Below are 19,155 nucleotides of genomic sequence, written 5' to 3' on the forward strand. Positions count from 1 at the left end.
CTGATTCCTTTGTTAGAACTAAATATTACAATAAATGCGGACAAACACTTAACGCCGATAAACTATCAACGGGTAGCCAGCAGGTCTGCCGTGCTACCATCCATAAGCTGGCGTCCAAACATGCAAGAGAGAGAAAAACAAGAGAAAAACACAGCACCGACCTTGACCTTCAGCCTCTCCGACGGCTAGAGCGCTCTGCACCGTGACGTCACTGGTGTGCTCCTCGCTGACCGTCTCGCTGATGCTTGTTGTCGTCGCTATTTGTCTTCTTGCTCGTCCTCTTGCTTGCTTCACAATATTGCTGCCTTAATCCAAAACTTGCTCGTTAATTGCTGTTGTCGTCGTCTTACATCGCCTCTCCGTCGCTCGGTATTGCAGCACGTCAAAACTGCTCTTGCGCGCACCCGCGCACCTCGCCAGTTACCCACACGTACCGGTGCCGGGTATCCTTCAGGACACGGCTGTGCGCGTCTCTCTCTCTCTCTCTCTCTCTTGGAAACTCTCTCTCTTAAAAACATTCCATGTTTTCTTTTTATTTAGATTTCAAGAACCGATTGGCATCATTATTTTAAGGATTTTGTAGAATTTGTTTCAATGTTTTATAAATAATTTTGCAATAAACAATCAGATCGTGAAATGAAAAAATGTGGGTACTTTCTTTTTCAATTTATAATATATTCTAGTGGTTCGTTTTTTGATAAAACCATCAGTCTGGTCGTGGGATGTAATGCGTAAATTTATTATGAAGGGACAATTTCATGGGTCTACAATCTCTTATGATAAAAATTTGAACTCCGGAATCCCCTAACTTTGTTCGCTAAACATTTTAAGCCGAATATTTTATAGTTTCAGCTTATGACAAAGGGTTTATCAGTCGAAAAAAGGAATCTTCTTAAATAATTTTTTCCGAAAAACGACATTTTGTGGATTAAATCTATCCCGACCCCCGAAAAGATGGTTAAAAATGACTGTAATCAAATTTTCAATGGCATATTCGAAGAAGCATTCTTGAAAATAGCGGAGTGTAAATTCTTGAATTTATTTGAGAAAAAAATGAGAAAGGGGGGTTGCAGGAGGAATCTAATTAAAAAATCGTGTAGATCAGCCAATTTTACCCCTAAAATGGCTATTGCAATGTAGCAGAAACGAAAATTTTCGTTCTGGCAAATGTGTGTCACATTTTGGTCGCTTGGGCGTTAAAGGGTTAACTGACGAAATTCATGCTTCAATCATGATCATAGGTGATTACGACACTCGGTAATTAATAGTAAATTTTTATATAATTATTGAATCACTCCTTTTTACTATATGGCGGCCAGACAGAAAATTTTATGAAAACATTAGTTATTTCTTTTTTGGAATCTATTCAGTTGAGAAAAAATTATCTAACAACAAGCATGTCTTTAAATTGGCTGAGAATATTCTCTAATTTATAAAATTTTTTAGAGATAAATTTTATTTTTCAAAAATGGCAAAAAATTTAATTATTCAGAAAATTTGTTGATTAAGTTAATATCCCTGCTGAAAAAAATCCATTGGAAACTATTAAAAAAAAGTCAATGGATTTCAATCCCCGATCTTGTTTGTCAAAATAACCATTGAAATCGTTCGAAATTAAGCGAGGAGATACTGTATTATTGGAATCTATTGAAATTTATTAGGTGTGAAACGATACGTTACCATTGATTTCCATTTAAAACTTTTATGCTGAATTGTTTTCAATAAGGAATTATACCATTCACGGTAAAATTCTTAATAGGATTGAATGATATCAATATCTCTTTTATACTGATTTGTCATTAATCGTAATTTTTACGAACAAGATCGAGGATTGAAGTTTATTCGACTATAGAAATGAATGGTGAACAATATTCAATGGTAAATAAGTCAGTTGAATCAATAGATGTTTATCGTTGAATAGTTTTTAACAACTGAATATTTGATGACTATTAGAATGAATAAGATTCTATGGTACTTAACTGTTCTGTACTCATTGCCAGGTTTGAATCAATTGCAAAAATATTTTACTACTATGTAATCACTATTGAATAGATTCAAATGGTGCAACTTTTCTAACTAGTATATCGTAAGTGTAACGTTTGATTCTATCTCGTTAGTCAAGTAAATAGTTCGGACTCTTTCTGTTATATTTGTAATCGCGTTTTCGAGAGTAGCAAGAAGTTGATACGCATATACTTTATAAGAATTGAAATTTCAATATTCACCGAATAGCAAACACAATATTCGCTGTTTCGATGAGCCGTTTTAAAATATAATTGAGTATTATTGCATCTATCGGGAAAACGTCCGACAGCGCCACAACGAATATTCAATTCTATTTCTAGGCAATTAATGATTTTATAGAGCGGAGATATTCTAAGGCTACTTTTTCTCATAAGAGAGAGAGAGAGTCTTATGAGTTGAGCGCTTAGATATCGTAAGGAAAGGAATTAATAGGCTAACCACTGAATAATGAAATTAGTCTCAGGAAATAGCTGAGTCTTTATTTCGATTCAATGCTCGCGTTGCTAAGCAAGGTAGGATAGTGAATCCTCTTGCCGCAGCGACGAGCAAATTTATACTTGCGAAATAGGCTCCTTTCTACGTTTGGTAGCCCCTCAACGCTATTTTTGAAATTAACATAAACTTTGTACATGTTTTGTTGCAAAATGGCTTGATCGAAATTGAAATTTGATAATTTAAAAAATCAAGTATGAAATAACAAATTTTTGAACATAAATCGTTTCTCGAGGAAAAATCGCCTTTTAAAGTTATAAGTGATATAATTTAGATATTTAAATAATGCAAAATTTACAATAAATTAACGAAAAATTTTTACATAAAAAAATCGATTTTGATTAGTGGAACATTAGTCAAAATGAAAACGATTAATTTAAATATCCAATTTTGAATAATAATAAAAAAACGAATTTGTAAATTTCTCTTTTAGCCATTACAAATCAGCAGATTAGTATCAATCGTTATCATTAATTTTATAGATATTTACAGTCGAATCGCTATATAGCAACGCAATTTTAATTGTTTAAATAAATTATAAATTTTTATTTATTGCTAACTCAGTCAAAAATTAGTTATCAAAGTGTCAAATTCTTGCTTCTCTGTTATAGTAAGTTACGATCGCAATTGTACGAGGTCTGTCCGGAAAGTATCGGGCCTACCTTTATATTTTCGTGCTAGCGTTATTCTTTATCATCTGGTGGGCAGCATCCTTCAAAGTAATCCCCACTTGATTGAATAACACGGTTCCATCGATGTTTCCACTTTTCAAAACAGTCCTGGAACTCACTTTTAGGGATAGCCTACCGGTTTCCAACCGTTGTTTTGACATCGAATCGGTGTCCTTTGAGTGGTTTTTTTAGTTTTGGAAACACCAAAAGTCACAAGGGGCTATGTTGAGACTGTATGGAGGTTGTCGAAGCAATGCGATATTGTGTTTGCTCAAAAACTGCTGCACAAGATTGGATGAATGCGCTGGCGCATTATCGTGATGGAGAAGCCAGTCACCACTTTCCCAAAAGTGCGGCCGTTTTCTTCTTACTGCATCACGCAAACGTTTCCAAATTTGAACGTAGTATTCTTTATTAATTGTCTGACCTGTTGGTGCATATTCGTGATGTACAACACTTTCACAATCGAAAAAAACAATCAACATTGACTTAACGTTGCTCCGACTTTGACGTGCTTTTTTTGGTCTTGGCGATTCAGAATGCTTCCACTGTGAAGATTGTTGTTTTGTTTCAGGATCATAACCATAAACCCATGATTCATCACCTGTAATAACTTTTCTAAGCACATTATCATCATTATTGACCATTTCCAGATTGTCCAGAGCGATTTCTAAGCGAATGTTCTTCTGCTCTGCTGTGAGCAATTTTGGGATGAATTTCGCACACACGCGTTTCATTCCTAAATTTTCGGTTAAAATTTCTGAAATGATAGTTTTTGGTATCCCAAGGTCTTCTTCTAGTTCTCGCACAGTCATACGATGATCTTGTTCGATTGCAAGTCGCACCCGCTCAATATTATCTGCGGTTTTTGTCGTCGAAGGTCGGCTGGAACGAGAATCACTATCGACAGAAGTGCGACCATCCTTGAACCGTTTATACCACTCTTTTATTGGTGTTTTGCTCATACACTCGCTTCTGAAGGCCTTTTGCATCATTTCAATAGTTTCCGAACTCGTTTTTCCGAGTTCGTTGATCTTGTTTTTCAGTCATTTTTGACAATATCAAAATCCGACGAACGCGAAAAAGACACTGTAAACAAAGACACGCTGCGGATGAACTATACGTCCGGCAGGTGTCAGTAAGTAACCAATAGATTCGTGAGGCTTTACTGTTGACGTTTCTGTCCGGTAGAGGTCGCTCGAACACTATGGCGCGAAGATATAAATGTAGGCCCGATACTTTCCGGACAGACCTCGTATAATCGAATTTGCAATATACTTATTTGTTGCAAAATAACTAACACTATTTACTTGTAAATTAAATTAAACTAACAAATACGTATTTAATGACTATAATAACTTGAAATTCGAGATCAGCGCATCAAAATTAACTAAAAAATGCTTTTGTTCATTAGAAAAAACTTTTCAATTGTCGATTTTGCATTGTAAACAATAAATTTCCCACGCTCGTGACGTCACGCTCCTTATTGGCCTTGTTTTCGCCGAATTGCCCTAACACATTTACATGTATATAAGAAGAGCGCCTTCGCTCAATTACCACTTTTCTTTAGTTTTCTTGTGCACGACGGGTTGCTATTTTGCAGTAGGAAAAGAGACAAATCAGACTGGACCGTTACATAAGTATAACATTGAGATTCGTTAACAATGAATTAATTCCATCATTGTGATTGTTTATTCTCTACAATTGTCATGTATTGTATTATATAAAAAAAACCATTAAAATAGATTCAATGAGAACATTTTTAAAACAATCATTAGAATGTATGAAATATATTAAAACTGAAAAAAATCTATACAGCACCCATTTGTCATACATTGGAATCGACATAAAACTATTCCATTGAGTACAATTGAGAATTTATTCTTGAAACTATCATTAACATATATAGCAAATCATAACATTGAATACGATTACTTGTATCACCCGTTCATCATACATTGAAACCGATTGAAAATTGTTAGATTGAGGCCAATTGAGTATTTATTTTTCAAATAATTGTTAGAATTTATAGAATATAGTTACATTAAGTATGATTAGATATAGTAGCCATTCATCATACATTGAAACCTATTGAAAGCTTTTCGGTTGAGTCTAATTGGGAAATTATTTTTTAAACGATCATTAGTAGATACTAATATAGATATAGAATATGGTTCCATTAGGTACGATTGGTTATAGTACCCTTTCATCATACATTGAAATCTATAAAAAACTGCTCGATTAAGTACGATTGGCGAATTTTTTCGACATAAGTCTTTTGAAACTCATTAAATGCGATTCAGTAAAATACCATTAAATTGATTTTTATTAAAAGTATTGTTTATAATGATTTATTACGATTAAAATTAATTAGAATTTTTACTTTTGACTACTGATGCCATTAAATACCATTGAAAATGATTCATTTTCAATCGCCACTTAAACATTGATGCATTCATTCCATTGAATACAATTAATTACCATTCAATATAAATCATTCTTAATTGAAACCAATGAATTTTTTTCAGCAGGGATGGTTCAAATGACATTTTGCTAATATTTTGTTCAAAAAATACTGCGTTTATTAAAAAATTTATATAGAACAAAAATATCTTAGAATCAATTAAAGAATATCCACAAATTATTTCAGAGTTGGAAAAAATTTTCTGAATATTTCCATTTTTTGCCCTTTTTGAAAAATAAAATTCATCTCTAAATATTCTGAAAAAATGTTGAAAGAATGTTCTTAGACAATTTTAAGACACGTTTGTTCTTCGATAATTTTTTGATCTCAAGAGATCTCAAAAAAGAAATAGTTAATGTATCCATAGAATTTTCAGAGTTTGGCTTCCATATAGTAAAACAGAGGGTTTGAATAAATATAAAAAAATTTTCATGTTAATTATCAAGTATCGTGATCATCCTTCATCACGATTGGAGCATAAATTCCATCCATTAACATACCAGAAAAATGACAAAAGTACATTTTTTTTCAAAAACCGTTACCTTTTTCATAATTAAATCGGCCATAATATCTTTATTCCTTGTCTGATCAAAATTTTAAACTCGAATTTTGAAAGAACATCAAATTTTACGTCGGAATAGTGGCATTGCAAATTTTTTTTAGTTTAATAAGATGCATAATAAACTCATTGAAAACTTAGTAAAAATTCACGTTATTTGGACGTTAAAATAAACATTTGATGTGTTTTTGTAATTGTCAGAGTTTAGCTTAGACAATCTTCTTCGGAGAGTGTATAGCCTGTGAGCATGCGCATTAGTTCAATTCGTGGTTGTTGGTATATAGGTGTCTTAATCAGAGATCCACCGCCATCTACAATCTAAACTAAACTAAACTCAATTGGTGGTCGTTAGCCTTTAACAATAGGTAGAAATGGTTATATATTTTTAATTTCATAAATAAATAATAAATCATCAATTTTTATTACGAGAGCTATTTGTCCATCAAACAAACTATCGATTGACATTATTGACTGATTATTTTTTGATAATATATTTTCTTGCCATACTTTTTGAATCAAGTATGGTCGTTGAGCGTCAGCGCCTAAAATTATTTTTTATTGTTTAACGACTTCATGGTGGACGAACAAACAAGTGTCGATAAGTTTATGAATAGTTTTCTTACGCAAAATTCAATTATGTATTTAGTTTTTAGATTATATGAAAAAAATGTGGGTGCTAACTTTTAAGAGCTTTTGTTACTTCTTGATCTTTTCAACGTGTAATACGCTTTAGGTTAGTATTCACTCCATCTCTACCAATATAATTATTATTTATTTATTTCAAAATTTATTTATTTTCAAATTACAATACCGTGAAGAAAGTTAATAGTCTGGACTTTTAGTAAGTTGCTAAATAGTATTAATTTAAAAAAACATAATATAGTAGTACACAAATTAACAATATTTGAAATAAGAACCAACCACCATTCAACTATTTTAATTTATTTTTATATATGACTTTAAATACAATTAAGATAAACGTAATTCTAAGTAATCTTATTATTAATTAAAATGTTTTTAGATTTTATTATAATAAATTTTATATAATAATCTTTATTTTCACAAGATGATTCTGTGTAATATTTTTTTATACAGTTATTATGTAGAATGAACATTTGAGTTATAGTAAGTGATTAGTAATATCAATTAATGTATTACTTGGAAAAAACTGTATATTATTTAATTTTCTATCACTTATTTATTTTTTAAGTTTATAAAACTGCTTTATTTTTTCTAGGTAGAAAGTTTTTAATTAAAAATTTGTTTTATCAAACTTCAATATTGTTATTTGAAGGATGTTTATTAGTCGAACCTTTGAAAATGATACTATTTGCTTTATAGAAAAATATATTACGGAACTACAAAGATATCAAAGTAATTATAAAAATAGTTTCAACAAGGTGTATTATGAACTTTAGATATAATTTTGAATTAAATTATTTATTATTTGTTATCCAATTTATTGGTTGAGTATAATAATATTGCAGGCCTAAAATATTACACAGTATAATTCATTTATAAATAAATTATCTTGTTTAGTGAAACATATATCGCTTACATTATAGAACAAAAATATATTATTATATTTAAATTGCTGTAATGTATTGTAAATATAAATTTTATTTTTGGTAATAGTAATCTCGATAATGTTTTGTTTTAAAAAGTATAATCAACTCTAAAATATAATTGCATTTGTGTTACATTATACTTACTAATAAATTACATACGTGAATTTACGAAATCATTGTTGAGGGACATACCTTTTAAACATCGATTTAATGTTTTGACAAGAACTTATGTTTGATGGAACATTTTATATTCATGTTAGTCTCACAATATTCCAATCATAAAACAATTTGCAAATAATATTACGTATTATGTATTTTGCCCTGCAATATTGCAATATCTACTTTGTAAATCCACTGAGTAGTAGGAAAATATAATTTAATTAACAAAATATACAAAATATATAATAGAAAAAATGTAGCTACATTGACATTTTAATCCTGATCTCAGACTAAGATATGTAAAATGTTTATTAAATTACAAAATCAGAATCTTGAAGTTATATGAGATATTAGAAGAAGTATTTAAAGATCCAATAGATGTAATAATTATAAAAGGGAAAATCTCTTGTAATTTAATTTTTTTGTTGAAATATCGTTTGTTTACCTTTAGACTATTGCATTTTTATAACTGCCTGAAAAATCAGAATGTTTTGTAGATATGCTTTTTCTACCAGCTGGCCATTTAAATATTTCGACGATAATTATATATTCATAAAACTGAATAAAAATCATGTAAGATAATAAGTATACTATTTCTGTTATAGTGTTTGAATATATATTTTAAATTTTATCTTTTCATAAAAAACAGACCAACAGGCCTATTGTTTCATTTTCACTTATTAATATATATTATTCATTTTCATTTAAAAATTAATAAATTGATTTTCTAGTGTACATTAATCCATTAATACCCAAGCTGAATTTAGAGCATAAACCCTCACAACTATAAAATCTATAAATAAAAAAAAAGTATCAGTGTTTTTTTATATTTTTGATTAGTTATAAAAAGTTATTTAAACAAATATCAGACATTTTAGAAGTTTGAAGAAATTAATCAATAATCAATTCTACAAGCAAAACCAGGAAGAAAATCTTTTTTATTCCTGTCTATTATTTTGGTGTAAAATAATAAATATAAACAATTGGGAATTTTCAAAGGATTTTTTTATTATTTAATATTATTTTATTATTTATTATTTTATTATTATTAACACTATTTTGATCATGTGAAATTATTAGAAACAGTTTGAATCTGTAGCAGCAATTCCTGAATACAAACGTTTATAATGATTTTGCATGAAACAATATAGAATAATACTAAAAAATGTTAGAAATTACATTTAGATTTTTCTTATAGAACCAATTTATAACAGTAATTTTTGAAAATAAAAATTTGTTCAATAACTTCTCATTGTTTATAACTAATAAAATAATGTCTTATGGGAAAATGCCAAATATTTATTTCTAATTTTTCCTGCGATAACATGATTGTTTAAATAACTTTTTCTAAATAAATACATCATGTAAAAGACTCAAGAAGAAATGCACGTTTTCCCATTTTATTTAAATCAGAACTGCGAATAATACAAATCAAAGTAAAACAAAAATTATATTGTCTGTTGTAAATGTAACATGTTTATCAATACATATTAAAATATACAAATGTTCAAAGATAAAAATAACCATAAAAGAGGGACAATGCTTATTGTGTGAATTAAAATGAAAAAGAGATATTTTTTTCATGATGTTCAGTTATTAACGTATCCTAAAATGAATGAATAGCATGTTGACTCTGGCTCATCTGAGCACCTGTCTACTAAAAGAAGTTTATTCACAGATTTTCAAAAAGTAAAAGGTCAGAAAGTATCTGTATGCTCTGCTTACACTGATGCATATTTATTGTGTTGATCTGCAAGTCAGTCACGTAGCCAATATTACCTGCAGCTGTCATCCATATGATAATCACATGGTTGGCTAGACTATCAACAAAAGCATGATTTTTATAGTCAATAGTCTTCTGCTGGTATTGAATAATGGTCATTTAGTGATAATTTTCATTAGTATTTCAGTCCATATTATAAGTAAATTATAAATGTATTATTTATACAATTATTAAAGTGATTGAATAAAAATAAAATAGAATTGAAAATAAAAATGAATTTTTATTTTCAATTTTTTCAAAGTTTTTGAAAGTAGTTATAGCTATTAAAAATAACTTTAATTCTGAAAATTATTTTCTGATCTCTTATATGAATTAAATCAATAGGTATTAAATGACAGTAAAAAAAACAGATCAACAAAAAATTACAAAATTTTGTGTATGATATTCCATACTTAAATTATTAGTCAGACAATTATTTAATATATATTTATTTTCTTCATGGAGATGTTAATTAAAAGTCCTTAATGAATTTTTTAAGGTAATGAAAAAATATATTATATTCTTGTCTTGCCTGTCATTATCGAGTGAACAATGTTGCTTTAAAATATGAAAATCTATTTGATTATTAGAAAATTATTGTTTACTCATAATTTCCTTGTAAGTTCAAGTTTAATTTGTAACTGTTAAAATAATACAGGTGTGATAGCACCTTTATTATTTTATACAAATATTAAGAGAAAAAATCAATTAAAATAAAATGAATATGATTTTTGTTAGATCTCTTCACAGAGCAATCTTATAACAACAAAAATATAATATATCTCTTCATTACCTCGAAATAGTACATTACGATACAAGTGTGGGAAAGCAGATTCTTATCTCGTGTGGCGTTTAATATGATTTTTAATTGCTTTTAATGTTTATTAATACTTATTATTGTTAATATTTATTAAAAAAAAAACAAAATCAGCTTTTTTAGGTTTTATCATCATTTTTATTTAGACCATAATGTTGCATTCCACGAATTATCTATTTTTATTAATTACTTTTATATATTTCTTTTCATGTAATGCATTTCATTATGTATTACTAATTTTTGAAGAAGAAAATTTTTGTACCATTTCCGTTTTTTAACAAAATTAGTATATTTTCAGTAAATATTGTAACTTTATGGAAGTAGTGTAAATGAATTATTGCAGTTTGGTAATAAAAATAACTTGCTGTCTATAGCAATAAAATCACTTTATTAATTAGTAGGTTTTCAAATTAGTCGACTTTTGAGCAAAGCAAGAGGTAAAATGATATCGATGATCCATTACGTAATTGAATGTAATTTACATTTATTTATCTATATGTTGGGTTATTGGGATTATATTGGTCTGAATTTATTATAAAAAAATATTGAAATTCTTGCTTGCATTGCGTTCGCTTGCGGTGCGAACGCGTAAGCGCGAGAATCCGCGGACTTATCGAGTCGCCCCTTGCCATTTACGTATGACCAAATATATTGCTATTCTTATCGCGCCAAAGCTGATAGCGTGTTGTACTGTCCTTCGACGCATGAGAACGTCACCCATCTCATCTCCTTTCTTAGACCGAATTCACGCGCGTCGAAAAAGAGTCGTGGCAGGACTGCGCAAGAGTCATGCAACGCGAACGCGTAGGCGCTGTGCTATGAGGGGTGGGGTGGGGGTCAATAAATTTTTACAAAAAGAAGGAAAAAAAAGTTTTGCGTGTGTAATTTTTTTTTATTTTTCAACATAATCTCCTTGAAGGTCGATACATTTTACTAAACGGCCTTCCAGTTTTTTTAAGCCATCAGAAAAATATGATTTCTGAAAACCCTGAGAATAGGCATTTGTTTCGACGATGACATCTTCATTCGACGTGAATCGTTGCCCGGCAAGCTATTTTTTGAGGTTAGGAAATAAGAAAAAGTAACTGAGAGTCAAATCAGGCGAATATGGTGGATGGTGAATTAATACGAACTTTAAGTCGTTAATTTTTACCATCGAAACTGTAGACGCGTGAACTCGAGCATTGTCTTGAAAAAAGAGGCATTTTTTTTGTTCAAGTGAGGGCGTTTTTCTCTGATTTTTTCTTTCAGCTAACCTAATAATGACGCATAATATTGTCCAGTGATCATCTGGCCCTTTTCCAAGTAGTCGATGTAGATGATTCCATACGCATCCCAAAAAACCGTGGCCATAATCTTGGCAGCTGACATTACTATCTTTGCCTTCTTTAGGGCTGGTTCTCCTGCGGTAATCCATTGTTTGGACTGTTCTTTGGTTTCAGGAGTGTAGCGGTGTACCGAAGTTTCGTCTACAGTTACGAGTCGATGCCAAAATTCTTCCGGATTACGATGTATACGTGCCAAAAGAGCCTCAGAGGTGACCACGCGGGTTTGTTTGTTTTCAACAGTGAGCAAACGCGGCACCCATCTTGCTGATATTTTTTTCATCCCCAATTTTTCATGCAAAATTGAAATGATTGTACCCTTTGATACCCCTGTTGCCTCAACTAATTCTCGCAATTCTAATCTTCTATCACTCAACACCATATCGTGGATTTTGTTGACCATTTCGGGCGTACTCACTTATACAGTGCGTCCTGAACTAGGTTCATCTTTTGTCGTTGTACGGCCACGATTAAATTCATAAACAGTTTTAAACACAGAGGCAGACTTGCCATGAATGGCGTTCAAACTCAACTGTGATTTCTTTCGGTATAAGACCTTTTAAATGAAAATGTTTTATTATCGCTCGAAACTCTGTTTTTTCCATTTTTCAAATAAACCAATAACTTTTTGTTCAACCAGCGCTCACAAAAAAACAACTTAATGAATCGAGCTGAAACTTTGTACTTTAAGTCGTTAATTTTTACCATCGAAACTGTAGCTGAAACTTTGTACGATATCTAGTTAGTAGTATTGTTTGCTAAAAACGTCATAATTTAAGCGTGACGAGCGCCATCTCTTGGATTTTGTAAAGACTTATTGACCTCCCCTCGTACTTATCTCTGACCATCAATTTGGTTTCAGGTGTAACCATTCCATGATTGAGAAAATAAGTAGAATAGTATCTGTTGTGAGGAAAACCATTGACGATAAACAATACTGCACTAGTATATTCCTGGACTTTGCCCAGGCATTTGACAAGGTTTAACATAAAGAGCTACTGCACAAGCTCAAGAGATTGTTTCCTCAGTCTCACTTCAAATTTTTACAGTCTTATCTACACAATAGAGCCTATCAAGTTAAAATAAATAAAAAACGTATCAAAACATGAGTTAATAAAAGCAGGAGTATCGCATGGCAGTATTCTAGGTCCAACACTTTATCTATTAAATACTTCGGATCGACTGGTCCAAAGTTTATTAATATCTTGACAGCAACAAGCAACATATGCAGACGAGACAATAATTATAACAGTATACCCAAAGGCAACAATAGCAACCAAAACATTACAAAACTACATAAAAAATCATTTTCAGGATTGGTTTAACTCCTGGAGAATAATGGTAAATAAAAACAAAACAATACACACAACATTCACATTTCGAAAAGATACTTTGTCCTCCTATTAGATTAAATGATAAATATATTCCGCAAAACAATCAAGTAAAATATCTAGCTATTCACCTAGACTAAAGACTTACATGGAAAGAACGTAAACAGTTGGGTATTAAATGAAGGAAAATGTACAGGCTCATCAAAACAAAATCGGAGATGTCATTTAAAAACTAACTGCTGCTATGTGAAGATATACTTAAACCAGTCTGAATATATGGCATTCAACTATAGGGTGCAGCTTCTAACTCAAATATCGAAATTCTGGAAAGATTTCAATCGAAAGTCCTACGCAATATATTACGAGTTCCATAGTTCATACTTAATGAAATTATCTGAAATGATTTACAGATACTTACAGTTAATGAAGAAATTAAAAAATTCTGTGGAAAATATCATTTCAGACTTAAAAACCACCCAAATAATTTTGTCAACAAGCTTCTCAAAACATCCATCGCCAACACTAGACTAAAGAAACAAACTAATGAATGCGCAAATACATTAACCCATCAAAGCCCCTTCTTAAACCAGCAGACTAACAGTAAAACTAATTATTGTATCACCTGCTTTTTTGAAAAAAATTTAAATTACAAAATTGACAAACTAATAACGCAAATTGATTGTAGAGGCATAACCAAGAAGAAAACGTAGAGTACATTTTTTTTATTCTAGGCTGCGTTTTTTTTGCAATAACGTTATAATCAATTCATATTCAATTTTTTAAGGAAAAGTAGCAAAATATACTTTTTTGTTTGCGAGTAAAAAATTTTATAGTTAGAAGCACCTACCAATATTTGCAAGTATAAAATATTTATAAATATAAAATATGTATAAATTATAAATGTGTAAAATTTATACATTTATAATATTATACGAGTAAATGTATAAAAGTTGACTTCAGATGCCCTGTTAAATGGATAATAAAATGAACTCCACTTTAGAGAAGTGACGAATAAATAAGTGAATTATTTATTTTTAACCGACGTTTTGGACATCATGAGTCCTTTTTCAAGGCTTTTTCTTACAAATATAATTACAAACATAAAATATACCTAGAGCCACCTACCAATAATTACAGAAAGTGGCATATATTTACTATTTTTTATATATGACATCAGGCAAAGCCATAAGTATGTACAGAAGCCACTTTTCCTTGAAAAATGGAATATGAATTGCTTATAGCGATATTTAAAAAAACTAGTCCTCGAATCAAAAAAATTTACTATGCGTTTTCTTGTTTTTGCCTCTAGAATCGATTGGCATTATTTCTTTATCAATATTGCAATTTAATTATTTATTTGTTTAAACAATTATTATTAAACAATGAATTTCAAATCATTGATTCAATAATTAGTTTTAATGTTAGCCTGCTGGTTTGAGCATGGGCTTTACATAGTTATTTCAATCATACTGACAGAGACAGTATACTTACTGTTCAGATTGCTTATTGTTGAATACGTGAGACAGATTGTAAATAAACTTGGATTAATAATAATAAAAAAATATATATATGAATATGTTTATATTTAAGATTTTTCCGATCAAAAGAAACTTGTAATAACTATTTTTTGCGTTTGTACCTTGAGAACGTGATATATTGTTATGAGGATATTGTTATTGTGGATTTAATTATAGAATGACATGTTTATGATAAAACAAAAATGGCATATTGGCGTTTTTTAAATACGTGCGCGATGGCTGCAGGTTGTTCGTAGTTCATGCGAGAAAGTAAAGAGAAAGAACACGCACAAAAAGAGTTATGGGCCTACGCCAATGATAAGGTTTTTTTTTTACATAAATTTATATGTGAGATATTTTTTTATATAAATTTTACTTTCGGCTAGAAACTCGAAGGAAAATTTTAACTGCGACACTCAACCTTATTTTCTTTTTTCAAGTAGAGGTTCTCATTCCGCCTTTATTTTAATTCTAAGATATGAATTGAAAAAATAAAATTACGGCCCGTCGTCATATTTACATATTAAAACGGTTACTCAAGGAGTGCAATGAGGAAGAAAAATCGTAACATATTTACGTTAGGATGTAAACAAAGTCTTTTAAAGATTAGAACAAAAATTTCAAATATTGTTTATACTAATTTATTTAACCCACAGTTAAAGTGGAAGCAGGCCAAATGATGTTTTGACTTTTTCTGCTCGTACTTCAATTGTTACTGCTATATTTGATTTATGTTCTTCTGGGGACATCTTGTACTCATTCTTTAATGCAGGTCAACTAGGTTTCGATTAGTGATTGTTCTATATCAGGTGCTATTTTATTGTCATGTTTTGATCCAAGGTAAATGAGGAAAATAATCAGGCACCGATCAAATGACATGACCATGCACACATACTACTAAGGGTGATACCATTAATAAATACTTTGATACCCTTTTCAATCATCGGTATGATAAGTAAAACTGCGATTAATCCAGCGCTAAAAATAGCAAATATCGTGAATTTATTTCACATTTTGTTCCAGATACTTTTTACTAAATGTTCCGTAGCATTTTCATTTAACAGATGACTAATAGTACAATTATTATCTTCCACAACATGGCCATATATTTTTCGTGTGATGACGGACGGTTGTTGGTCAAAGAATTCTGTTTAATAGTTCTTTAAGATCTTTTTTTGTATAAATTTCACCTGGTGGCAAGGATTGAAATATTGTTGTTTTTCCAAGTCATCCGTAAGAAAGGTTTCAGAGCTGTTGATGCTTTTGCCCGAACAGCTCGAGGTAAGAATTTATTTCCGACAGAAAGCTTGATGTCTACGGATAAACATTTAATAATATGTACTACTTTACCAGCAAATACAATTATATAACTTGGTCTCTTTATCAAATTGTTAGAAAATTGGTCAGTAGACAAGTTAGCATTAAGAGAATTCAATAAAATTTAACATTCTGGTTTACAATGGTGCATAACTATATCACGATATAAATTATTAATTTGCGTCTTTGAGTATAGTTCTACGGAAACAAAATTAGAATCGGGGTATGCAAATATATCTAGATTGGTAAGAGTTATTTCATTACTGTTGGCGAAATTCATATGTCGAATTGTGTCAAATACAAACAACTTAAGATGCCTAGTCCCTTACAGCTCATAAATATAAATGTATCGTATTCCTTCCGCTACTAAAGCAAAAGTGATATCTTCTGTAATATGAGAATAAACAACTTGACTATTTTTAACCTTAATTTCGTTAGTTATTCCTTCATATAGATTGCATTAAAAATTACATAGATTTTTATGTTATGTTGTAACAAAATAGCAACAATTTCAATCGACCAGAAAAATGATCTTTTAATTTCCCGGGTTTGGAACCATATCTTAACAATATAAAATCACAAAGTTTGAAATTTTCAGATTTATATGTCGATCATAATATTTTTTTGACTTTTCCTTTGAGGCAACAAAATTTCTCATAAGCAAATTTATAATTGGGAAGATTATTTCATTTACTTAACGGAATACTCGACAACTTCCAAATAAAATAAAGATCAAGAAAACATTGAATTTGGATTTAGAAGGTCGAGAGACATACGAGGTATGTTCAAAAAGTAAGGTGACTTTGTATTTTTATGAAAAAATATTTATTTATTTATCAATATTTATGTTGTCCCCTTCAAAGTAATCCCCCTCAGATACAATACACTTATGTCAACGGTTTTTCCAATCTTCAAAGCACTTTTCGGTATAGCTTTGAGCTCTTCCAGCGATGCAGTCTTTATCTCTTCAATCGTTGCAAATCTCCGTCCTTTAATAGGTCTGTTTAGTTTTGGGAACAAGAAAAAGTCACATGGGGCCAAATCCGGTGAATATGGTGGCTGAGGCATGATTGTGGTGTTATTTTTGGCCAAAAAATTTCTCACAAGCAAAGATGAGTGAGCAGAGGCATTATCGTGATTCAAAAGCCATGAATTGTTTTTCCACAATTCTGGGCGTTTTCTTCGTATTGCTTCTCGTAAACGGCGCATAACTTCAAGATAATACTGTTTATTGACCGTACGTCCATATGGTAAGAACTCCTGATGCACCACGCCATGGTAATCGAAGAAAACAGCGAGCAAAACTTTGACATTTGATCGAACTTGGCGTGCTTTTTTCGGTCTTGGCTCATCTGAGCTCTTCCATTGGGACGATTGGACTTTGGTTTCGATATCATAACCATATACCCATGATTCGTCACGAGTTATGACCCTTTTGAGTAAATCTGGGTCGTCGTTGACGTAATTCAACAGTTCTTGAGCGATGCTCATGCGACGGTTCTTTTGGTCAAAATTTAGCAATTTCGGAACAAACTTCGCTGACACACGTCTCATGCCCAAAACGTTAGAAAAAATTTCATGGCACGAGCCAAGCGATATACCGACATCCTCAGCAACTTCTCTGATAGTGATTCGACGATTTTCCAGAACAATTTTCTTCACTGCTTGAACGTTTTCATCAGTTGTTGACGTGCTTGACCGTCCAGAGCGAGGCTCGTCATTGGCATCTTCCCGGCTATCTTGGAAGAGTTTGTACCACTTGTAAACATTTTTTTTTACTCAGAACAGTTTCACCGTATGCCACCGTCAACATTTCAAGTGTTTCGGAGCACTTTATATTATTTTTTACACAAAATTTGATGCAAATCCTTTGATCTATATTTTTCGATAGCAAGAAATCGCCGAGCACACAAAACACTTATAACCTTTACGCCTCTCACAACCAAACAAAAAATGCTATACACTTGAAACTTGGTACAGATGTTTGGGAAGAGTGTACCAACATAACAAAACAAAGAATCGATAATCGAAAGTACGTTGCCCGTGAAATTTGAAAAGTCACCTTGCTTTTTGAATACACCTCGTAAGTAGATGTGAAAAGTTAGAAATCTATTTTATTAGAATTACAACTATAGCTTTACAGATCAGGGAACACTTTAATCTTAATATGCTTTGTAGATTAAGAAAACAACACTTACTGATACTTATTTTGATGTAAAATTTCCTGCTTTTCCCAAATCCGTGGTAAAAAATAAAGTTCCTCTGCAAATAAACCATTTGATCTTCATTTAATCTTAACCCTGAGAAGATAGGATCGAATGGACATCGAAATCAATTTCAGCGATCTTAAAAATATGTAAATATAGTTATATGAAAACTTATTTTCGCAATCTTACCTTCAATTGACCTTGACTCTGACGAGATAGTAACAAACGGTCAGCAGATTTATATTCAGCGACCACAAAAACATAAATACGAGGAGTGTTCAAAAAGTAAGGTAACTTTTCAATTTTCGCGGGCTACGTACATTCAAGTTTGAAATTTTTGATGTTGCTGTATTGGTATACTCACCACGATCATATATTTATAGTTTTGACTATATAGCACATGTTATTTTTCTGGCAGAGGCGTTAGAAGTTAGAAGTGTTTGGTTACCTTACTTTTTGAACACCCCTTGTACATACTGTTTCCTTCCCGGGAAAAAAAACTCACTTTTTTATTTTGTGGGCCTGTATTATCATAGGTTGTTAATTTGTAACCGAGTAAGTTTTTTTTTCAAATTGATATTCAAAAAATTGTTGAATACGCCTTTTAATATAAATCTTTTTTACTTTTTTCCAATAATATTCCCTTCTAAAACTATGAGAGGTTTTAAAAACACTACGATGGCCGCCTACGAGTGATTTATGCAATTCATAAAATTTTTCATCACGTTTTTCCTTTGGAACGTACTTAATTATATCCATAATATCCAAATATCTAAAAAATTCAAATATTCTGACCATTCCAATTATAAAGCAATTAAAAGAAAGGCAGTTGTACAAAAGAATTCAATAGCAAGTGTAGGAAATATGAGAAGAACGGGTTTGCCATTATGTATGCGAATTACATGATGAAAATTTTACAGATATAAGTCAAAGTACAATTA

At 30.9% G+C, this 19,155-nt stretch overlaps 1 protein-coding gene across 3 annotated transcripts in view; it reads left to right on the forward strand.

The window, feature by feature from the left end:
• Positions 1-19,155, forward strand: part of LOC131675580 (eukaryotic translation initiation factor 4 gamma 3-like) — a 795,898-nt gene that overhangs the window by 33,649 nt on the left and 743,094 nt on the right. The window contains exon 1 of one of the 3 annotated variants that reach the window (XM_058954614.1): positions 6,567-6,576. The exons of 1 other annotated variant lie outside the window; for it this stretch is intronic. The gene's annotated coding sequence lies outside the window, so the exon portion shown is untranslated. Of the gene's footprint in view, positions 1-6,566; positions 6,577-6,950; positions 7,053-19,155 lie in introns of those variants that run through there. One more of the 3 variants, XM_058954613.1, reaches the window with a different exon arrangement.

Source organism: Phymastichus coffea, unplaced genomic scaffold (genome assembly GCF_024137745.1).
Source record: "Phymastichus coffea isolate CEN01 unplaced genomic scaffold, Cenicafe_Pcof_1.1 PCOF00026, whole genome shotgun sequence".
NCBI classification, from domain to species: Eukaryota; Metazoa; Arthropoda; class Insecta; order Hymenoptera; family Eulophidae; genus Phymastichus; species Phymastichus coffea.